The 21,491-nt window shown below is 48.8% G+C and overlaps 1 protein-coding gene and 1 non-coding gene across 2 annotated transcripts in view; one reads left to right on the forward strand and one right to left on the reverse strand.

Moving 5' to 3' along the window:
• The window catches only part of LOC137521186 (coagulation factor XIII B chain-like), a 555,357-nt gene that overhangs the window by 302,750 nt on the left and 231,116 nt on the right, over window positions 1-21,491 (reverse strand). The gene's annotated exons all lie outside the window — the stretch shown is intronic.
• Window positions 18,459-18,530, forward strand: TRNAV-CAC (transfer RNA valine (anticodon CAC)). The gene has a single exon. It is a non-coding gene; the product is annotated as a tRNA-Val (tRNA).

Here is a 21,491-nt window from a genome sequence, read left to right on the forward strand (position 1 = left end):
TTATACTCGGCATGCCATGGTTGCACCTTCATTCTCCGCACATCGATTGGGCCACCGGCCAACTGGTTTCTTGGTCAGCACGCTGCTTTCAGCAATGTTTAGGGAAGGTGACACTGGGCCAAACCAGGGTTCATGTACAAGGGGTACCTGAGCAATATTTAGAATATTCTGATGTGTTCTGTCCCAAGGCAGCAGACAAATTACCCCCACATCGCTCTTTTGATTGCCCCATAGATATCCGTTCTGGTTGTATGCCTCCTCGGGGTCATCTGTACAATTTATCTGGGCCAGAAAAGTTGGCCATGCAAGAATATATCCGTGAGAATTTAGCCAAGGGTTTCATTCGTCCGTCCCGATCGCCTGCTGGAGCAGGTTTCTTTTTCGTTAAAAAGAAAGACGGGGGCCTGCGGCCCTGTATCGATTACCGGGGACTGAATAAAATCACGGTAAAGAACCGATATCCGTTACCCCTGATAGACGATTTATTTACGCAGGTCACAGACGCCAAGATCTTCTCAAAACTGGATTTACGGGGCGCGTACAACCTGGTACGCATAAGAAAGGGTGATGAGTGGAAAACGGCCTTTAACACGCCAGACGGGCATTACGAGTACCTAGTGATGCCCTTTGGGTTATGTAATGCCCCGGCCGTTTTCCAGGAACTCATCAACGAGGTCTTCAGAGAGGTGTTGGGGAGATTCGTGCTGGTCTATCTAGACGATATACTTGTTTTCTCCAACAACCTCTCTGAGCACAGAACGCATGTGAAATTTGTACTCAGCAAACTAAGACAAAACTCGTTATACGCTAAACTTGAGAAATGTATTTTCGAAGTAACATCTGTCGCCTTTCTGGGTTACATTATTTCCACCACGGGCCTGTGTATGGATCCCGCCAAAGTCTCTGCTGTGTTAGAGTGGCCCCAACCCGTGGGGTTAAAATCTTTACAGCGGTTCTTAGGCTTTGCGAACTATTACAGAAGGTTCATAAAGGGGTATTCCACGGTCATTTCACCCCTCACCAGTCTTACAAAAAAAGGGGCAGATACTAACCACTGGACTCCAGAAGCTCTACGAGCATTCTCCACTCTGAAAGACTTGTTTTGCTCAGCACCCATTCTGAGGCACGTTGACACTTCTTACCCCTTTATTGTTGAGGTGGACGCCTCAGAGGTCGGGGTAGGGGCTGTGCTGTCTCAGCGATCAGGGTTGCAGGGAAGATTACATCCCTGTGCCTATTTCTCTCGTAGGTTCTCTCCGGCAGAGAGAAACTACGATATAGGCAACAGAGAGCTCCTTGCCATTAAACTTGCCTTTGAGGAGTGGCGTCATTGGCTGGAAGGAGCAGAGCATATGATTACGGTATACACCGATCACAAAAACCTGGAATACATCGAGGGGGCTAAGAGGTTAAGTCCCCGTCAGGCTCGATGGTCGTTATTTTTTTCGAGGTTCAGGTTCCTGATTACATACACCCCGGGCAGCAAGAACGTTAAGGCAGATGCTCTGTCCAGATGCTTTGAGCCAGAGACAGCCGAGCCTCCTGCCCCAGAGTCCATTATCCCACAGAGGCTAGTGTTAGCGGCAGCTGAGACTTGGGAGGACTGGACAGAGACCCTGAGGCCTTTTCAGCAGGATGTCCCCGAAGGGAAACCTGAAGGGGTGATGTTTGTACCCCTACCCTTTCGTCTCCGCACTTTGCAGATGTTTCATTCTCACAAGAATGCGGGACACCCTGGGGCATCTAGAACTCAGGATCTAGTATCCAGGTGTGCCTGGTGGCCTTCTTTAGCAGCAGACTGCAAGGAGTTCGTTAGGGAGTGTGCAGTTTGCGCTAAGAGTAAACCCTCCCGGCTGGCACCTGTGGGTACCTTGCAGCCTTTACCCACCCCGAGTGAGCCATGGACTCATTTGTCCATGGATTTTGTGGGCGAACTTCCCAAGTCAGAAGGTATGTCGGTCATTTGGGTGGTAGTCGACCGCTTCAGTAAAATGGCCCATTTCGTGCCCTTGAAAGGACTCCCCTCAGCCCAGGAATTGGCCGACTTGTTTATTACACATGTCTTCCGGCTGCACGGCATTCCGGAGAACATAGTGTCGGATCGGGGAGTCCAGTTCGTTTCTAGATTCTGGAGGGCATTCTGCCAACAGATGGGCATGAAGCTGTCATTTTCATCGGGCTACCACCCACAGACCAATGGGCAAACGGAGAGAATCAACCAGTCATTGGAGCAATTTTTGAGGTGCTACGTTGCGGAGACGCAGAGCGACTGGGTTAAATTTCTGCCCTTCGCGGAGTTCGCACAAAATAATTTGAAAAGCTCTTCCACCGGATTCTCTCCGTTCCAGGTTGTGTCTGGAAAATTGCCCAAGTTCTCACCATTTCCAGTGGCCTCCACCCCGTTTCCAGCTCTGGAGGCCTGGCAGAGGTCTTTTAAAGACATTTGGCGCACGGTGAGAGATAGTTTACAAAAGGCGTTTTTGAGTCAGAAGGGTCAAGCTGACAAAAAACGCTCAGTGGAGTGGAGGTTCAGACCAGGGGACTTGGTCTGGGTATCTACACGTCACTTGACCCTGAGACAACCTTCTGACAAACTTGGTCCCAGGTTCGTGGGTCCATTCCCGGTTGCTAGGAAGATCAACGAGGTCACATATACCGTTGATCTTCCCACCAGCATGCGGGGAGTGAGGTCCTTCCACGTATCACTTCTTAAACCCGCAGTCCAGGTGGGTCCCACTCCTCCTCCTCCTGTGTTAGTAGATGCCCAACCTGAATATGAAGTGGAAAAGATTTTAGATTCCCGCACGGTTCAAAACTCGGTTCAGTACCTCGTACATTGGAAAGGGTACGGCATTGAGGAGAGACAATGGGTACCGGGTTCACGCATGCATGCAGACGAGTTAAGAAGGGAGTTTCATGCCTTACATCCCGAGAAACCTGGTAGGAGTTGTCCGGAGTCCACTCCTCGGGGGGGGGGTACTGTAAGGAAACGCGGAAATGCCGCCGTCTCTCAAGGTGAGGCGGCTGTTTCCGCGTCCAGCATGGCGTCACAACGCGGAAAAAACGCTGCATGCCGCATAGGCAGTGCGGCGGAATCCGCATCAGAGGCGGCCCCCGCACTAGATACATTGCATGACAGTACTGGTGTGGCTGGGACTGATAGTCCACCAAGATTCAGACTTACACACGCGCGAGCAGAAAGGCAGAGTTTAAATAACAGTTAGAAGGGTGTCGGCTGACCAGCTGGGTCAGCTGACAAATTCCACTGCTCTCATTGGACCAGCAATTAGGGAGGTCCTGGAAAGGTCCTAGAGTATATATACTGCTGGTTGTTCACTTGCTCTTTGTCTGGCGTGCGATCACATACGTGGGAGCACCCAGATCCGTAGTCAGATCCTGAAGTGTGCCGGGACCAGCTGGAGCTGTAATCCTACACTTAGCTAGATATTTGATAGCTAAAGTACTAGTTTGATTGTGATTATATGTTATGACTTTTGCCTGCCTCGACTATCCTCCTGAACTCTGACCTTGTACCTCGATATTTCTGATACTCTGTTGCCGAACCTCGGCTCGTTCCAAGACTCTGTTTCTGCCTCCTGATTTTGTACCCCGATATATCTGATACCCCGTTGCCGAACCCTGCCTGTACTTTGACTCCGCCTTTGCCTACTGTATTTGTACTTTATCTGTCCGTGTGTGTACGACCTGGCTTGTCTGACCTCGAGAACCGACCTCACGATTGGAGGCGGTTCCCAGTCCTGTTAGTGACACTTCTTCCTGAGTGTCACTCTCGGACTTTCCTTCCTACTGTCAGTCTGACTCCTCCCGTCTTGGAGAGCTCAGGTCTGCAGAAGGAATACGTGCAGTTCTCCTTGCTGCACTGAGGCCTAGGCCTCCTAGTGTTACTGTTACACCAAAACACTACACTCTACTCAGGCGAACAGAGGTTAGTTTGTATATCGGATTATCGGTGAGACTGCAGATCACTTATAATCTGGTATATATCTGTATTTCCGGCGATACTGCAGATCACCGGTAAATCAGATACTCTCTGCGCCCACCGATCGTTACACATAGAGTGCGAAACTGCCCTAACAAGCCGGGAAACGAGTCTGCCTAGGAGTAGTGGGGGGTGACACCCTAGGCACACCTTTCTCACCCCAAAAAGAGAAAAAATTGATTCTCCACTGTACAATTACATGGGAGAATAAATCTGTAGCCACTGAGGCTTTTATTGATTCTGGCTCAGCGGCTAATTTTATGAACCTTGAATTTGCGCAGGAGTTGGGTATTCCCCTCACTCCAGTAAGTCCCCCCATTCAGGTCACGGCAGTAGACGATTCCCCTCTGCAACGGGATCGTCCCCTGTCACAGACTCCGCAGGTGAAAGTCACATTAGGAGTACTGCATGGGGAACAACTACAGTTTTTTGTATTGTGTATGTCAACCTCCACTATCATCCTAGGCATGCCGTGGTTACAAGTCCATTCTCCACACATAGACTGGGCTACGGGTCAGGTAACCAGATGGTCCGATCATTGTCACCAACAGTGTTTAGGGAAGGTGACATTGGGTCGGACCAAGATTTGTGTGGAGGGGGTTCCCGAAGAGTATTCTGAGTTCTCCGATGTATTTTGTCCTAAGTCTGCTGATCAATTACCTCCTCATCGCCCGTTCGATTGCCCCATTGATCTCCGTGCCGGTTGTATGCCTCCTAGGGGTCACCTGTATAACTTGCCCAGTCCAGAGAAGATGGCTATGCAGGAATACATTCGTGATAACTTGGCCAAGGGGTTCATCCGACCCTCCCGGTCGCCTGCTGGGGCCGGTTTCTTTTTCGTTAAGAAGAAAGACGGGGTCTCCGACCTTGTATTGATTATTGGGGTCTCAATAAAATCACGGTAAGAAATCGCTATCCGTTACCCTTGATAGACGATTTATTTACGCAGGTCACAGCCGCAAAAATCTTCTCTAAGTTGGATCTGAGGGTGGCATACAATCTAATCCGCATTAGAGAGGGCGATGAGTGGAAGACGGCCTTCAACACACCCGACGGGCATTACGAGTACCTAGTGATGCCCTTCGGGTTGTGCAATGCGCCAGCCGTCTTCCAAGAATTAATCAATGAGGTATTCCGGGAGGTATTGGGTAGATTCGTGCTGGTATACCTTGATGATATATTAATCTATTCCAATAACCTCTCCGAGCACAGGGTCCACGTGAAGTTTGTTTTGAACAAATTAAGACAACATAGGCTCTATGCTAAGGTGGAAAAATGTATTTTCGAGGTGACCACTGTCACGTTCCTAGGGTACGTAATTTCCACCTCAGGCCTTTCAATGGATCCTGCCAAGATCACAGCTGTGTTGGAGTGGCCACAGCCGGTGGGGTTAAAAGCCCTACAAAGATTTTTAGGTTTTGCGAACTATTACAGGAGGTTCATTAAGGGGTACTCCACGTTAGTTGCCCCCCTTACCAGTCTGACGAAAAGAGGGGCGGATACCAACCACTGGTCCCCTGAAGCCATGGCAGCATTTTCTCTTCTTAAGAAATTATTTTGCTCAGCACCAATTTTGAGGCATGTGGACACGTCCTTTCCCTTTATCGTGGAGGTTGATGCCTCAGAAGTTGGGGTGGGGGCGGTGTTGTCTCAACGATCAGGCTTGCAGGGCAGATTACACCCGTGCGCTTACTTTTCCCGTAGGTTCTCACCTGCAGAAAGAAATTACGGTATAGGCAACCGGGAACTTCTGGCCATTAAATTGGCGTTTGAGGAATGGCGCCACTGGTTAGAGGGGGCAGAACACACGATCACAGTTTACACCGACCACAAGAACTTGGTATACATCGAGGGGGCAAGGAGGCTAAGTCCCCGTCAGGCCCGATGGTCTTTATTTTTTACAAGGTTTAGGTTTATAATCACGTACACCCCAGGCAGCAAAAACGTCAAGGCAGATGCCCTCTCCAGGTGTTTTGAACCAGAAACGGCACAGCCACCCGCTCCTGAGTCCATCATCCCACGGGAACTAGTGTTAGCCGCAACGGAGACTTGGGAGGATTGGACAGAGGTTTTGGGCCCCTTTCAGCAGGATGTTCCTGAGGGAAAACCCGAAGGGGTTATGTTTATCCCTCTGCCTTTTCGTTTACAAGTCCTGCATCTCTTTCACGCCCATAAGAATGCTGGTCATCCTGGAGCTGCCAGAACGCAGGATCTGATTGCCAGGTGTGCTTGGTGGCCTTCTTTGGCAACAGATTGCAAGGAGTATGTCAGGGAGTGTGCGGTCTGTGCCAAGAGTAAACCCTCCCGGCTGGCATCTGTAGGTAAGCTGCAGCCTTTGCCCACCCCGAGTGAGCCATGGACCCACTTGTCCATGGATTTTGTGGGAGAATCGCCCAGGTCTGAAGGAATGTTGGTCATTTGGGTGGTAGTCGACCGTTTTAGCAAAATGGCCCACTTTGTGCCCCTGAAAGGACTCCCCTCGGCTCAGGAACTGGCCGAGTTGTTCATCATTCACGTCTTCCGGCTGCATGGCATTCCGGAAGACATTGTGAGGGATACGGGAGTCCAATTTGTGTCTGGATTCTGGAGGGCATTTTGCCACCAAATGGGCATGAAATTGTCTTTTTCGTCAGGCTACCACCCACAGACTAATGGGCAGATGGAACGTATCAACCAGTCTTTGGAGCAATTCCTAAGATGTTACGTTGCGGAGGCACAGAGTGACTGGGTAAAATTTTTGCCCTTCGCGGAATTCGCACAAAATAATTTGAAGAATTCCTCATCTGGGTTCTTTCCATTCCAGATTGTGACAGGGAGGTCACCCAAATTCTCCCCTTTTCCAGTTGTCTCGTCTCCATTTCCAGAGCTAGGGGATTGGCAGAGGTCACTCAGGGACAATTGGGGAATTGTTAAGGGGAATTTGCAGAAGGCGTTCCAGAGTCAGAAGGGTCAAGCAGACAAGAGACGATCCGTGGAATGGAAGTTTCAGCCAGGGGATTTAGTCTGGGTGTCCACACGTCACTTGACCCTGAAGCAGCCTTCTGCCAAACTGGGTCCCAGGTTTGTGGGTCCATTCCCAGTGACCAAAAGAATTAATAACGTGACTTACGCCATTGATCTTCCTGCCAGCATGCGGGGCGTAAGGTCGTTTCATGTGTCCCTACTCAAACCTGCGGTCCAGGTGGGTCCCACTCCTCCTCCTCCTGTGTTGGTAGATGACCAACCTGAATACGAGGTGGAAAAGATTTTAGACTCACGCATTGTTCAGAACTCGATACAATATTTAGTGCATTGGAAAGGGTACGGCATTGAGGAGAGACAATGGGTACCAGGGACTCGCATGCATGCTGATGAGTTAAAAAAAGAGTTTCACGCTTTACATCCCGAGAAACCTGGTAGGAGTTGTCCGGAGTCCACTCCTCGGGGGGGGGGGTACTGTGAGGAAACGCGGAAAAGCCGCCGCCGTGTGTGCCAAGAGCTAGGCGGCTGACTCCGCGTCCTACACGGCGGTTTGCACGCGTCTGGTTGTGTGGTGGAACGCGGAAAAGCCGCCGCATGTCCTGACAGCAAAGCGGCTGTTTGCATGCAGCAGCATGTGCTTGGTTTGGCTGGGTCTGTTAGTGCACCTAGGCAGATGGAGAGCTATGCTCGCGCGGGCCTGAATTCAGGACCTTTATACCTGCAGAGGAAGTGTCAGCTGATCAGGAAGGTCAGCTGATTCCTGCAGGACTCATGATTGGCTGAATGGTTCGGGCGGGGCAGCAGAGTCCAGCAACTATATATTCTGCTGCTTATTCAGTTGCTGGTTGTCTGGCGTTGCGATCACATATGTGGGAGCACCCAGATCCGTAGTCAGATCTGCAAGTGTGCCGGGACCAGCTGGAGCTGTAATCCTACACTTAGCTAGATTCTGTTAATAGCTAAAGTACTAGTTTGATTGTGATTACCTGTTATGACTTTTTGCCTGCCTGACTATCCTCCTGAACTCTGACCTTGTACCTCGATATTTCTGATACTCTGTTGCCGAATCCCGGCTCGTCCTTAGACTCTGTTCCTGCCTCCTGATCTTGTACCTCGATATTTCTGATACCCTGTTGCCGAACTCTGCCTGTACCTAGACTCCGCCTCTGCTTTATGATCTTGTACTTTGTCTGTCCGTGTGTGTACGACCTGGCTTGTCCGACCTCGAGAACCGACCTTACACTTGGAGGCGGTTCCCTGTCCTGTCAGTGACATCTCCTCCTGAGTGTCACTTTCAGACAATCCTTCCTACTGTCAGTCTGACTCCTCCCGTCTTGGAGAGCTCAGGTCTGCGGAAGGAATCTGTACAGTACTCCTTGCTGCACTGAGGCCTAGTCCTCTAAGTGTTACTGTTACACCAAACACTACACTCTACTCAGGTGAACAGAGGTTAGTTAGCATATCGGATTATCGGTGGTACTGCAGATGACTTATAATCTGGTATACATCTGTATTCCCAGTGATACTGCAGATCACCGGTAATCAGATCCTCTCTGTGCTTCACCGATCGTTACAAGTAAGCTCTTAGAAATCAGTTTAACATAGCTTTGGAAGTTGGAGCAAAATCTATGTGTACCCATGCATTTCACAAATGTGTTAATAATTGTACAACCAACGGTACACTGTCTTTAGCAAATTTAAACTTATTAAGATAACAAGCATATAACATTCATAACATCTTGTGTTAGCTAGGTAACACCAGTAACATTAACATTTAGGCGTTTCAGATAGTCTCTCAAGATATTGGTGTTCCATCTACGCCTTATGTCTTTAAGTCATACTTATTTATTTATTTATCTCCATCTTTCCACCTACTAACCTATTCGAGTGGAAAGAGTGGGGTTCCGATAGACATCTTCCCGTGGCGGCGAGCCCCAACCATCGCAGCCCTGCAGCTTTGATGGTTGTATTTTAGGTGTATGCGAGACCAATAGGTATATTAACAATGCTCAGAAATATAGTGAGTGAAGTATAATAAAGTAGAACCCAAGGGGTAATTGTGGGTGAGTGAGCCGAGGAATAAGGTAGGGGAGTTGAGTACTTCATGGGTTGTGTACTTTATTATTCTGGTAGGACCTCTAAGGTAGGGTTTGTAGTCAGCGCTCACTTGCGTCTAGATTAAAGCCAATCCATCTGTCCCAAATTGCATGATATTGATCCATTGTATGGATTAACTCCTCCAGTTTTTGTATCTTTGTTATTTTTTGCAGCCAATCTTGTATAGAGGGTATTGTGTTTTGTTTCCATAGGGAGGGAATTTGTGATCTAGCTGCGTTAATTAGCACTCATTCACTAGGGGTAATTGCACTGTGAGCAAAGTAAACATTTAGGATTGGATAGTGTGGCCATACATGATGCGATCTCGATTGCATGTACAACCGATAAAAATTAACGACTTTGTTCTGGTAATCAGGTATTTTGCTGCCACCACTCTCCAGATTGAAACAATGTGGAGAGACCTTGGAACTAACTATTCCTAAAAGGATGAAAAAGATTATTTGCAGCCTAGTTAGCAAATCAAACAATTTATAAAGATAAACAATGGGTAGTGTGCCTCTTCTGAGGACAGAGTTCTAGCATGGCTGAGAAATAATCAGGTAACAAGAGCAAAACTGGAATGATTAAATCGTTAATTTATAAAAAAAAAAAATATACACAAAAATGCCAAAAAGTATATCTAGCAGTTGAATAGAGGATTGGTTGGAGAGCAATAAGCAGAAATGATGGAAATTGTCTGAAAAGGTCAAAATAACGTTTGGCCGATAAGCAGTAAAGTCTTTGTTCAGAATAATTCAAAGTATTGAGTTTTGGGCAGTATCCGGCTGTCGTGTCAGTAGATGGAATTCGACAAAGGGATCAGGTCCAGTTCTAGCTCCAATGGGGTCCCGGGGCAAAAATAACTTGGGGGCCCCTTGACCCTCCCCCTTCCCCAACCACTGATGGACACCCCCCCCCCCCGTCTCCATCAGACTGAATGGCCAGCCATGCTCCCCAGTCTTAGGTAGTCTCCCCCCAGTATAGCTGGCCAGAAGTGTTCCCCGGGATTAGGTAGCCCCCTCCAAGAATGGATAGCTAGATGTGCCCCCATTATTAGGTAGCCCCCCAGTATAGATAGCTAGATGTGCCCCCATAAATAGGTAGTCTTCCCTCTCTAGTAGAGGTAGCCAGATGTGCCCCCACCCACATGATTAGGCCCCCCTTTTCCAAATATAGATAGCTAGATGTGTCCCCAGGAATAAGTTGCCTCCCTCCCCATATGCAGTATGGTGGACATCGCAATATTAGGACCTCCCTGAGCTCCCTGAGTGCTCTCCCACCTATATGGTGTGTGGTGTGCAGCGTAACAGAAGGGCCCCTAGGGTACTACTCACCTGTCAGTGTCGTCGGGAAGTCCAGGAAGTCTTCTCCACTTCACACAGCTGCAGCGTCTCTTCTCTGACTCCTCCAGCGGTGCAGTACTGAGAGGCATCACTAGAGGGCAGCAGAGAGGAGACGCTGTTACTGAAGTGGAGTAGTTGTGCTCGGATACCCCCAATTACGAGTTCGAGTAAATCCAATCACGGCAGTATCGGAATCCGGATACACTGTGATTGTGATACCGACTTGATGCCCAATTTCGAATTCGCCTCGGATTTTAACCATGATTACAAGTAAAATCCATGATCACGGCCATGATCCGGATTTGACTTTAACGTTAATAGCAAAGCCCCCATACATGCTACAATCACCAAAATTGCATGGATTAAAATGTTGAGAAGTGGCTACAACTTTTTGTTTAAAACACAGAAATACACTTTAAGCAATCACAGAGTCTCCAAGCAGAGTCCCTAACAAACTACAGCCATGCAGGCAGGTGATGAAGCCCAATGGCGGAGGATGAGTGGATGACACCCGTAAAACACCCAAAGAGTTTTTTTTTGTTTTGTTTTTTTGCAGCAACAGCAATGACATGGCAGCAGAGTTGTCCGTGGACCTGGCGGGGGGAACAAAGACTGCAGGAGGGAAATGCAACAGCAGCAGCAGGAGGACTAAGGTATGTCAACAGCACTCAGCAGCAGCACAGAAGGCCATGGTAGTATGGCACCAGACAGGTGGTACCACAGTATGAAAATTCTGCCCAAATATTACAACATCTGTAGATCCTGGCGGTGGGAACACAGATTGCAGGAGTGAAATACAACAGCAGCAGCAGGAAGACTAAGGTATGTCAACAGCACTCAGCAGCAGCACAGAAGGCCATGGTAGTATGGCACCAGACAGGTGGTACCACAGTATGAAAATTCTGCCCAAATATTACAACATCTGTAGATCCTGGCGGTGGGAACACAGATTGCAGGAGTGAAATACAACAGCAGCAGCAGGAAGACTAAGGTATGTCAACAGCACTCAGCAGCAGCACAGAAGGCCATGGTAGTATGGCACCAGACAGGTGGTACCACAGTATGAAAATTCTGCCCAAATATTACAACATCTGTAGATCCTGGCGGTGGGAACACAGATTGCAGGAGTGAAATACAACAGCAGCAGCAGGAGGACTAAGGTGTGTCAACAGCACTCAGCAGCAGCACAGAAGGCCATGGCAGTATGGCACCAGATGGGTGGTACCACAGCATGAAAATGCCGCCCAAACATTACAACATCCGTGGAACCTGGCGGTGGCAACACAGACTTTAGTAGTGAATTACAACATCAGTGGCAGCAGGAGGAGGAGTAAGCACTCAGCAGTAGCACAGAAAACCATAGCCCCTCACTGGTGGTACCACAGCATGATAATTCTGCCCAAACATGAAAGCATCCGTGGACCCTGGCGGTGGGAACACTGACTGCAGTAATGAATAATAACATAAGCGGAAGCAAGAGGAGAACTAAGCACTCAGCAGCAGCACAGAACACCATGGCACCTCACTGGTGGCACCAGAGCATGATAAATCAGCCCACAAATTGTAAACATCTGTGCACCCTGTCGGTGGGTACACAAACTGCTGTCATTAAATAGATCAGAGGCAGCAGCAGGAGGACTAAGCACTCAGCGGCAGCACAGAAGACTAATGCACCTCATTGGTGGCACCACAGCATGATAAATCAGCCCAAAAATGTAAGCATCCATGGACCCTGGTGGGGGGAACACAGACTTTAGCAGTGCATTACAACATCAGCTGCAGCAGGAGGAAGAGGACTAAGCACTCAGCAGCAGCACAGGAGACCATAACACCTCACTAATGGCACCACAGCATGATAATTCTGCCCAAAAATGTAAGCATTCATGGACCCTGGCGGTGGGAACACAGACTGCAGTAGGGAATAACAACATCAGTGGCAGCAGGAGGAGGACTAAGTTTTTAGCAGCAGCACAGAAGACCATGGCACCTCACTGGTGGCACCACAGCATGATAATTCTGCCCCAAAATTTAAGCATCTGTGGACCCTGGTGGTGGGAAGACAGACTGAAGTAGTAAATAATAACATCAGTGGCCCTCGGCGCAAGGTTTTTTTTTGCAGGAGTTACACACTTCATAGCTTGCATCCAGGGTGGACAAATGGAAATAATTCCATATTGGGGACGCAAACACCCCCCTACGGTGTGAAGAGGGTGCGGCGGCTCTCCCTCAGGTTGGTGGTTGCGTGGTGATGGTGCTGCTGCTGATGGCGGTGCCGGCTGAAGCAGCGAGCTGTGGCTCCTGGCTTCCACGCCCACTGCTGGACCTGCCCCTGCCTGACATGTGGCTACACAATTGCCTACGCTCCTGTGCCTCATCCTCCTCAGAGCTGCCTTAAGAGACCTCTGGCACATAAGGATGGTCCTGCCAATCATCCTCGTTGTCAGGAAACAGCTATTCTCCTGACCCCCCCCCCCCCCCCACCTCTTCCACCCCAATATCCCCAGATACAGACACCTCCTCATCCTCAAAATCTGGTTGTGCTGGCTGAGCCCATTCTCCTCCACATCAGGCCCCATGATTTCCTCAAAAGGCAGCCATCAAGTCGCTCCCAGAAGCCGGACTGAAGGTGCATAACGCTCTTGTCCAGGGAGGGCTGACCACTGGCTGCTGGGGTGGATGTCACAGCAAGCGGGGGGCGTTCTTTGCTGCTGCTGCTGGGAGTGCTGTTCACAGCAGAGGATTGCTCGGATAGTACTTTTTTAAATCCGAATTGATCCGGATCCGGATACCCAGATATCCGGATCCGGTTCGGATACCCGAATCCGGCCTTTTAGATATCCACGTGAACGCGGATATCCGGACGCATTATTACCTATTTGGATATCTGGATAGAAAAAACGGAAGTGCCCTTTAAAAGGCTTCCAAACCGTTTTGGAAGCTAAAAATAACCACCACCACTCACACTCTTTCTCTCTCTCTCATCTTCCAGGGATTTGTAGGCTGTCAAAAACAAGCTCACATACATCAGCCAGGAATCGAACCCAGGTCAACTGCTTGGAAGGCAGCTATGCTAACCACTATACTACCAACATTACATGCTGAAGCCAGCCTAGCATGTACCATTGTCATATACCCAAGAGAAAAATGAGCTTGCTTATTTGCCTAATTTGCTAGATGAAAGCAGTGGGACACATGGTGATACTGCTTACAGGCTTCAATTCAAGACTTCAGAAAGATCATGTGCCCCCCTGGATGATGCTGGTGTAATGCACACAGCAAAGGACAGCAATTTGAAGTCTGGAAGATTCCAGGGCAAGGGTGGGAAGGATGAAAAGCTAGGTGGCCATGCAACCCTTCCTGCTAACCTAAAGCTTCCTTGTGTCTTACAACACATTGGTTTGAGACTTTACCAAATCCAATGCTCCAATATGGGGAAGATTTGCTGTTTGCTGTTTTTTTTTTAAGTGTGGTGTCAAAGTTCACTCATCTCTTCAACTATAAGAAAGGCCCAGGTGTAGTTTTAGCTACCGTAATATCTACAGTGGGGTATGTTACAACAGGGCCCTTATTACACTTTCTCTTACAGGGCTATGGAAACCGTTTCGCCCATGCGATAAAGTGAGGTGCAAAAATGAAATCATGCCTAGCAGAGTATGGTTTCGATCCATCAACCTCTGGGTTATAGGCCCAGCACACTTTCACTGCGCCACTCTGCAGTCTGCTTACATTTGAATACAATCTTCAAGTTTAAGAAGGGTACATTAGTTGAAATAGTTACACTACTATGTTACAGCAAGGCCCTTATTACACTTTCTCTTAAAGGGAAACTGAAGAGAGAGGTATATGGAGGCTGTCATGTTTATTTCCTTTTAGACAATACCAGTTGCCTGGCAGCCCTGCTGATCCTCTGCCTCTAATACTATTAGCCATAGCCCCTGAACAAGCATGCAGCAGATCAGGTGTTTCAGTGGTTCAGACTTATAAGTCTGATCTGACAAGACTAGCTGCATGCTTGTTTCTGGTTTTAATCAGATACTACTGCAGAGAAATAGACCAGCAGGGCCGCCAGGTAACTGGTATTGATTAAAAGGAAATAAACATGACAGCCTCCATATACCTCTCTCTTCAGTTCCCCTTTAAGGGGCTATGGCCGCCGATTGGCCCATGTGGTAAAGCAAGGTGTAAAAACCAAAGTACACCTAGCAGAGGATGGTTTCGATCCATCAACCTCTGGGTTATGGGCTCAGCACGCTTCCGCTGTGCCACTCTGCTGCCATACAGCAGATACTTCATTGTAGGAAAAAGTGAGTGAGACCGCTCAGCCGTGCGGAAAAATGGGCACTCCTTTGCCTACTTCTTTCTTGGCCTTTGTCATCATGAAAGGATCATAGAAATATATGTAGAAATTTGATATATACAGGTTTTGTTTAAAGTGGCGTTAAACTTCTTGGAGCAGACTTTTTTCCTCTCTCCACAAGACACATATGCATCCACATAAAATCGTTTAGCAACAACTGTGTGCACAGTCCCTGTGGTGCAATCAGTTAGCGTGTTCGGCTGTTAACTGAAAGGTTGGTGGTTTAAGCCCAGAGAGAGAAAGAGAGATGATTCTACATGGCTATCTGGGGTTCTCTTCACACAACTGTTGAACACAAAAGGCAAGGCAGTCCCTGGGTGCGCTTGAACCACCAAACTTTCAGTTAACAGCCGAACGTGCTAACCAATTGTGCCACAGAGACTGTGCGCACACAGAGGGCCCAACCGTCCTGTTTTCGTCGGGACTGTCAAGATTTTGGGGGGCTCTCCCGCTATCACGGTATGAGCCCCCCAAGTCCCGGGCGGCAGTGGGCAGTGAGGGTAAAAAAAAAAATGATCGAGGCGCCAGCCATGGGTAAGTGGGATGCGGGACGCGTGTATCCCATTACTATGCTATCCAATAATATCCTGCGCCTGAACTTGTGAACTGATGTCTACCCTGATAGGGGAGCCAGTAGTGATACTATATCCACACGAACAACTCCAATACACTACTGTCTGCTTGACATATAAACTTTATTCAAATACTGTATAAACAACATACCCTTAACCCATTAAAAAGAGCAGTACTGCGGTGTTATGCCTAAGCTATCCACAGCCGGTCATTATACTCCCGGGAGTTTTTGTGAGAAGTCTGCCAGCAGCAAGCTTATCTCAATTGGCTCCAGGTATGTCCCTTGTTATTCATGCGGGGGCTGTATGCGGAATGTTAGTGCAGCAGTGTCCCATAAGCAGCAGGTATATGCCCCATGGATAAGTTCATGCAGCGTTAGTGGTGGATACACAGCAGACGCATCAAGTACATGCAGCTTTGTATGGGTTGCCACTGAGGGCTCTCACCACCTCCTGCGCATTGTCCCACTTCGCTTGGGTCTGATGTATAGTCCTCTTTTGTGCGCTCTGCGTCCTGTTCTGTCCACTCTGCGTTCATAAGCGTCCATATGCCGGCATGTCCGCACTGTGGGGATCTCTTCCTGCTAGCACAAACTCACACCGCTCGAGACCCGGATGTGACGTCACCGCACTGCTCTCCGCATCACTAGTATCGGCCGCCCACCAGCCTTCGTCAGATGATAGTGGGCGGTTGTTCAGCCTCCCATTTTTTACATCCCAGCAACGTTCACTAATTTTCATACTCCTCCCCATATGTACGTTCTTATTAAAGTGCTATGTCCTGATTCCATTACAGTTTTCTCAGTAGTATTATTTAAGCAATGTTGTCCTCCACATAAATAGGATGGCCAGGGATAAAGGGGTCCTCCTCACGTTATCACAGAGACCCTCTCATTCTACACTGTCTGTTATATGATGTATACGTCTGTTAGCTATAACACAATGTGGAAATACTTGTGTGTGTCCCATAATACGACACATTGATGCTCTTCTAAGGACTGAGAACATAGCTAGCAATTACTTAGACTACATTTCTCCAATCTTATTGCCAACTTCATGCAAGCAACAGACACTCCTCATACACCCACTATCTAAATTATATCAATTATCAAAAGATATTAATATCAATAGAAGAATGGGGGTCACTGCAATAACTACTGGGCTTATCACTGGGGAAGGAAGGGGGCTGAACAGGAGGCTGAACAACCGCCCACTATCATCTGACGAAGGCTGGTGGGCGGCCGATACTAGTAATGCGGAGAGCAGAGCGGTGACGTCACATCCGGGTCTCGAGCGGTGTGAGTTTGTGCTAGCAGGAAGAGATCCCCACAGTGCGGACATGCCGGCATATGGACGCTTATGAACGCAGAGTGGACAGAACAGGACGCAGAGCGCACAAAAGAGGACTATACATCAGACCCAAGAGAAGTGGGACAATGCGCAGGAGGTGGTGAGAGCCCTCAGTGGCAACCCATACAAAGCTGCATGTACTTGATGCGTCTGTTGTGTATTCACCACTAACGCTGCATGAACTTATCCATGGGGCATATACCTGCTGCTTATGGGACACTGCTGCACTAACATTCCGCATACAGCCCCTGCATGAATAACAAGGGACATACCTGGAGCCAATTGAGATAAGCTTGCTGCTGGCAGACTTCTCACAAAAACTCCCGGGAGTATAATGACCAGTGTATGTGAATGGGTGACTATATGTAGTGGAGATCGGTGAATGTGACACAGCCGGCTGTGGATAGCTTAGGCATAACACCGCAGTACTGCTCTTTTTAATGGGTTAAGGGTATGTTGTTTATACAGTATTTGAATAAAGTTTATATGTCAAGCAGACAGTAGTGTATTGGAGTTGTTCGTGTGCATCCCATTACTACCTCCCTCCCTCCCTTGGAATCTGGCCCCTGTGTGCCCCCCCCCCCCCCCCCCCCCCCCCGTTAGCAGAGTGCGGAGCGAGCTGTCATTACCTGTGTCCATGCGTACCGATGACCGGCTTCATTCTGCTTCCTGTGACGTCACATCGGTACGCATGGATGCAGGTAATGACAGCCCGCTCCGCACTTTGCTAACGGGGGACACACAGGGGCCAGATACCAAGGGAGGGAGGGGGGTAGTAATGGGATGCACGCGTCCCGCATCCCACTTACCTGCGGCTGGCACCTCGATCATTTTTTTTTTACAGTGGCACCCATCCTTACCCTCCTCACCACCCACGGCTATTCTCACCTCCTCACCACCCACGGCTATCCTCACCCTCCTTACCACCCACGGGCACCCTCACCCTCCTCACCACCCACTGCCATCCTCACCCTCCTCCCCACCCACAGCCATCCTCACTCTCCTCACCACCCACGGGCACCCTTACCCTCCTCCCCACCCATGGCCATCCTCACCACCCACGGGCACCCTTACTCTCCTCCCCACCCACGGCCATCCTCACCACCCACGGCCACCCTTACCCTCCTCCCCACCCACAGCCATCCTCATCACCCACGGGCACCCTTACCCTCCTCACCACCCATGGGCACACTTACCCTCCTCACCACCCACGGGCACCCTTACCCTCCTACCCACCCACGGTCTGTCATCCTCACCCTCCTCCCCACCCACGGGCACCCTCATCCTCCTCCCCAGCCACGGGCACCCTCATCCTCCTCACCACCCACGAGCAACCTCATCCTCCTCCCCAGCCACGGCCACCCTCATCCTCCTCCCCACACACGGCCATGCTCACCCTCCTCCCCACCAACGGCCATCCTCACCCTCCTCCCCACCCACGGGCACCCTTACCCTCCTTCCCACCCACGGCCATCCTCACCCTCCTTCCCACCCACAGGCACCCTTACCCTCCTCCCCACCCACGGGCACCCTTACCCTCCTGAACCAAGATAGAAAGGACCAGTGTGGTTTGAATTATAAAACAACATATGTTTCTTATAAAATCTTTATGGTATGCGTGACTAGAGGCGTGGTGAGGGCGTGGCCAGGGGTGTGGCAGGGGCGTGCTGCTAAATGATTTTATGGGGATGTATGTGTGTTTTTTGGAGGGAGGAAGTAAGTCTGCTCCAAGAAGTTTAACTCCACTTTTTCCTACAACAAAGCATCCACTGTGTGGCAGCAGAGTGGCGCAGCGGAAGCGTACTGGGCTCACAACCCAGAGGTTGATGGATTGAAACCATCCTCTGCTAGGTGTACTCTGTTTTTTACACCTTGCTTTACCACATGGGATGCTCGGCAGCCATAGCCCCTTAAGAGAAAGTGTAATAAGGGCCTTGTTGTAACATAGATAGTAGTGTAACTATTTCAACTAATGTACCCTTCTTAAAGGGGAACTGAAGAGAGAGGTATATGGAGGCTGTCATGTTTATTTCCTTTTAGACAATACCAGTTGCCTGGCAGCCCTGCTGATCCTCTGCCTCTAATACTATTAGCCATAGCCCCTGAACAAGCATGCAGCAGATCAGGTGTTTCAGTGGTTCAGACTTATAAGTCTGATCTGACAAGACTAGCTGCATGCTTGTTTCTGGTTTTAATCAGATACTACTGCAGAGAAATAGACCAGCAGGGCTGCCAGGCAACTGGTATTGATTAAAAGGAAATAAACAGGACAGCCTCCATATACCTCTCTCTTCAGTTCCCCTTTAAACTTGAAGATTGTATACAAATGTAAGCAGAGTGGTGCAACAGAAGTGTGCTGGGCCCATAACCCAGAGGTCAATGGATCAAAACCATCCTCTGCTAGGCATGATTTCATTTTTGCACCTCGCTTTATCGCATGGGCAAAACGGTTTCCATAGCCCTGTAAGAGAAAGTGTAATAAGGGCCCTGCTGTAACATAGATATTACTGTAGCTAAGACTACTCCTGGGCCTTTCTTATAGTTGAAGAGATGAGTGAACTGTGACACCACACTTAAAAAAAAACAAAAAAAACAAACAGCGAAGCTTCCCCATATTGGAGCATTGGATTTGGTAAAGTCTTAAACCAATGTGTTGTAAGACACAAGTAAGCTTTAGGTTAGCAGGAAGGGTTGCATGGCCACCTAGCTTTTCATCCTTCCCACCCTTGCCCTGGAATCTTCCAGACTTCAAATTGCTGTCCTTTGCTGTGTGCATTACACCAGCATCATCCAGGGGGGCACGTGATCTTTCTGAAGTCTTGAATTGAAGCCTGTAAGCAGTATCACCATGTGTCCCACTGCTTTCATCTAGCAAATCAGGCAAATAAGCAAGCTCATTTTTCTCTTGGGTATATGACAATGGTACATGCTAGGCTGGCTTCAGCATGTAGTGTTGGTGGTATAGTGGTAAACATTGCTGCCTTCCAAGCAGTTGACCTGGGTTCGATTCCTGGCCAATGTATGTGAGCTTGCTTTTGACAGCCTACAAATCCCTGGAAGAAGAGAGAAGAGAGAGAGAAGAGAGAGAGAAGAGAGAGAGAAGAGAGAGAGAAGAGAGAGAGAAGAGAGAGAGAAGAGAGAGAGAAGAGAGAGAGATGGTGGAGATAGTAATCGGATTCAGATATGTAGTAGAAATCCGTGGATATCCGGGTCATGTGTCAAACTATCCGCAGATAGTTATCCAGATTTGAACCCAACTATCTGGAATCTGAATCCGGCCGGATAGCGTAAAAATGGTCGGATATCCGGATTACCTGGATATCTGAAATCCAGATGAGCATCCCTGCAGTGGGAACAAGTAATAGGCTGCTCCTCCACCATCATCTTCACCACTGCCTCTGCCTGCCTCTCCTGAATGGCCACATGGTGGCCCAAGGACCCAACGGCATCTGCTGTGCTGCTGCTGGATGTCTCTCTGCTGCAACCCTACAGCTGAGCGCTAGAGATGGCCTGAACAATTTGCATATGAACATCGCTGGTTCACGATTGAACACCAACTTTATGCGAGTTTGACCCGCCCCCTATACTACATCATTGGGCTAAACTTTGACCCTCTACATCACAGTCAGCAGACACATGGCAGCCAATTAGGCTGCACTCCCTCCTAGACCCCCCCCCCCCCCCTAACCTTATAAAAGGCAGCAGCATCAGCCATGTTCTCATTCTGTGTGCTGCAGTATTAGTGAGAGAAGGGAAAGACATTGGAGAGATAGGGAAAGCGATAGTTAGGAGGTCTAGGAGGTCTGTTAGCTTGCTCCTAGCTGATATTTGTTGGTGAAAAGCACCCCAAAACAGCTCTTTTGAGAGCTAATGTTCTTGTGATGTGTTTTTGTGTGTGTGTGTGTGGCCCACTGACCCTGTTTGTCACAGCTTGCCCTTGCTAATTGCTATACTGTGCCAGGCCCAGCAATTCAGTGCTTAGTGTGACTGCTGTACGCTGTTTTATATACCATTCCGTGCATTGCTTTTCACTGCACCTGTGCGACCGCACGCTGTTTTATATACCAGTCCGTGCATACCTTTCACTGCACCTGTGTGACCGCACAGTTTTATATACCAGTCTGTGCATACCTTTTCACTGCACCTGTGCGACCGCACGCTGTTTTATATACCAGTCCATGCATACCTTTCACTGCATCTGTTTGACCGCACGCTGTTTTATATACCAGCAGTCACTGCATACCTTTCACTGCATCTGTGTGACCACACGCTGTTTTATATACCAGTCTGTGCATACCGTTCACTGCACCTATGTGACTGCATGCTTTTTTATATACCAGTCCGTGCATACATTTCATTGCACCTGTGTGACCGCACGCTGTTTTATATACACCAGTCTGTGCATACCTTTCACTGCACCTGTGTGACCAGACACTGTTTTATATACCAGTCCATGCATACCTTTCACTGCACCTGTGTGACCGCACACGCTGTTTTATAAACCAGCAGTCAGTGTATAACTTTCACTGCATCTGTGTGACCACACGCTGTTTTGTATAGCAGTCACGGCATACCTTTCACTGCATCTGTGTGACCGCACACTGTTTTATATACCAGTTTGTGCATACCTTTCACTGCATCTGTGTGACCGCATGCTGTTTTATACAGTGGGTTACAAAAGTATTCGGCCCCCTTAAAGTTTTCCACATTTTGTCATATTACTGCCACAAACATGAATCAATTTTATTGGATTTCCACATGAAAGACCAACACAAAGTGGTGTACACATAGGAAGTGAAACGAAAATCATA

This window comes from Hyperolius riggenbachi, chromosome 6 (assembly GCF_040937935.1).
Source record: "Hyperolius riggenbachi isolate aHypRig1 chromosome 6, aHypRig1.pri, whole genome shotgun sequence".
NCBI lineage: Eukaryota > Metazoa > Chordata > Amphibia > Anura > Hyperoliidae > Hyperolius > Hyperolius riggenbachi.